The 2,607-nt window shown below is 56.6% G+C and overlaps 1 long non-coding RNA gene across 1 annotated transcript in view; it reads left to right on the plus strand.

Annotated features, from left to right (window-relative positions):
• LOC102239236 overlaps positions 1-2,601 on the plus strand; it is a 20,140-nt gene extending 17,539 nt beyond the window's left edge. The window contains exons 3-5 of the long non-coding RNA XR_312987.2: positions 632-710; positions 816-1,869; positions 2,431-2,601. This is a non-coding gene — a long non-coding RNA (uncharacterized LOC102239236). The remainder of the gene's footprint in view (positions 1-631; positions 711-815; positions 1,870-2,430) is intronic.
• Positions 2,602-2,607: the final 6 nt, after the last annotated feature.

A 2,607-nucleotide genomic window follows, 5' to 3' on the forward strand; every position in this document is an offset into this window, starting at 1 on the left:
TTGCCCCCCCCCCCACCCCCGAGAGCAGCTCCCCAGGACTCCCCCCAGCTCGGAGCTCCTGTTCCTGGGACCTCAGGGCCTCCCGGAAAGGGAAGGCCGCCTCTCCAGTTGATGGGACCCACCCAGCTCAATTGATTGGCGCAGCAGGAGCAGGTGCGGACCCCGGAGCCTCATCTCACGCCTGTTTCTCAGAACCTCTCGGCCAGGGCAGCCCTGGCTAGTCGCCGCTTTTCCTGACTCTGGAATCCCCTGCCTGCCTCACACACTTTAATGCTTCTGTCCCACTGCTGGATTGTGGAGATCTTCATATCACTTTTAAAACCTGGCTACATCTTCATATTTTTCTCTTTTAAATTATTTTAAAATTTCACCTATATTTGCTGTTGATTGCGGAGCAGATTCGGTGAGATTAAGTGTCTCAACTAATCTCACAAACCAAACCCCGGGCAGAGCGGGGCTGGGGCCTCCCAGCGACTCCAGCCCCTCCGAGGCCGGGCCGCAGTCCGCACAGGAAATGCCACGGCGTGCAGCGCCATGGCTTGAGCCCAGGACAGACGGAGGGTGCTAGTGAGAACAACTGCTGAAATCCAAATAAAGTTTATTTTTTAAATTATTTATTTCTCCGTTACAGTTGACATTCCATTTAACAAAGCAGAGCAGGCCTCGGCCCCGGCTGCAGGGGTGACAGTCTCGGTGGAATTTAATCAGAGGTTTGTTTTGTGTGTGTTTTTACAGTTAACTTCTCTTTGTGGCAAGTTGTCTGGGTTTTGATACTAATTTTTCAGTTTAAACACATTTCTTTTGTTTTTCTAAAGCTGATTTAAAGGTCAACCTTGAGCAGATAATAGTGCAGAATCGACGAGGCTTCTGCTGCGGCCGTGGGAACCGTCCAGGAATGAGTGAAACCTGGGAAAGGAGCAGCAGCCGAGAGCGTGTTTCCCAAGGAGAAAGGTGCCTTGGCCTTGCTCCCCGGGCTGGGCCCGGCTGGGACAAAGCTGGCAGCCTGGGAACACTCCCCCGGGCTGGGCCCGGCTGGGACGAAGCTGGCAGCCTGGGAACGCTCCCCGGGCTGGGCCCGGCTGGGATGAAGCCAGCCATGTGACCCCGAGCTCTCCCTGGGCTTTTCCCTGCCGGGCACACCACCTGGCACGTAGTAGATGCTCAGTAAACACCGGTGACTCAGTGGGCGCATGGAAAGATGAACATGGAGGTGACACTTTGGCGCCAGCTGACTCCTGTCAGATGGGCCTTTGAACCCTGGCTTCCTGGCATTGGGCACTTCCATTCTTGGTTGGGGCTGAGCCCCTCCTGTTACCAAGAGCACCCGAGTGGCATCTCCTGGGCAGAGGCTCCAGGGCCCGGTCATGCAGCAGAGCAGAATCACAAAGCTCATTGTCTCAGCAGGGAGTGCCACTCCCAGGGAGGCCGACCTGCCCACCGCAGCCCCGCCAGCGCCTCTAGTCTCCCTGACCTGCTCCACTTAATGTTCCAATTCGTTTATGGGCCCTGTGGCCTACCATCTGCCCACAGCGTCCACAAGAACAGGAGCTCTGTACATGCTGTTCACGGCACAGGGTGACACTCAGCAAATATTTGCTGGATGAATGGACAAGTGTCCCAGCTCTGTGCTGCTTCACTGTGTGACCACAGGCGCATCACGTGTCTTCCCGAGCCTCACTTTCCTCATCCGCCGAATGGGCTGGTCACTAACTGGAAGGTCCGGCGGGGCACGGGTTGGAGAACGCACCTCCACAGGCTCGGCTGGGAGAGGCACTCAGTGAGCCGGTGGCGAGAAGTCAGGATCCACTCATTCCTGCTGGTCGGTCAGTCCACAAGCATGTGGCCCGAAGGCTTCACGGAAGGAGAAGGGTGAGTGACACCTGAGGGGAACGGGTGGTGTGGGAGAGCGGGAGCGAGCAGAGCATCCGGTGGGGTGGAGGGTGGCCTGAGCAGAAGCGGGAGGCGGCTACACAGCGGGTGCGCCTGCGGACTCGGGTGAAGAGCAGGCCTAGCTTCCCTCCCAGAGCAGAGCCGAGGTCTGGAGGGGCTGGTGGGCTGGGACATGGGGCTTGCAGCTCAGTCTTCCCTCACCACGACATGCACTGGGCACTGGGGACACAGGGAGCCCAGCCTCAGTCCGAGGGACCCTGACAGCAGACGAGTTTGCCTCGGTCACCCTCCAACTAACACCTGCAGCAGCTGTCCCGGGTCTCCCGTGAGGCCTGCAGTCTCCTGTGGCCCACAGGCCCGAGCACCTCCCCGGCTCCCACCCCCTCCTGCCTCAGCCTGTTGCTCTGGCAACATGAATCTCATTTCCGGTCACTGTCCATGCCACCTTCCCACCCCAGGGCCTATGCACATGCCGTTCCCTCTACTTGGTAGAGTCTCCCTCTGCCCCACCCATCTCCCCCCCTTTTTTTTCTTTCTCAGAATGAAAGTATGGCTGTGAAGTAGGAATTCAGCAGAAAAATATTTAAGATGTGCAGTAGTCACCTTTTGAATAAAGTTAGTTTAAAAGGAAGATGAATAAACTGCTAGAGCTTGGACTCAATTTCTATTCGAAAGACAACTAGTACTTTAGGTATTTATTAAATCACAGCACTCCTC

The sequence above is a fragment of the Myotis brandtii genome, unplaced genomic scaffold (genome assembly GCF_000412655.1).
Source record: "Myotis brandtii unplaced genomic scaffold, ASM41265v1 scaffold1013, whole genome shotgun sequence".
NCBI classification, from domain to species: domain Eukaryota; kingdom Metazoa; phylum Chordata; class Mammalia; order Chiroptera; family Vespertilionidae; genus Myotis; species Myotis brandtii.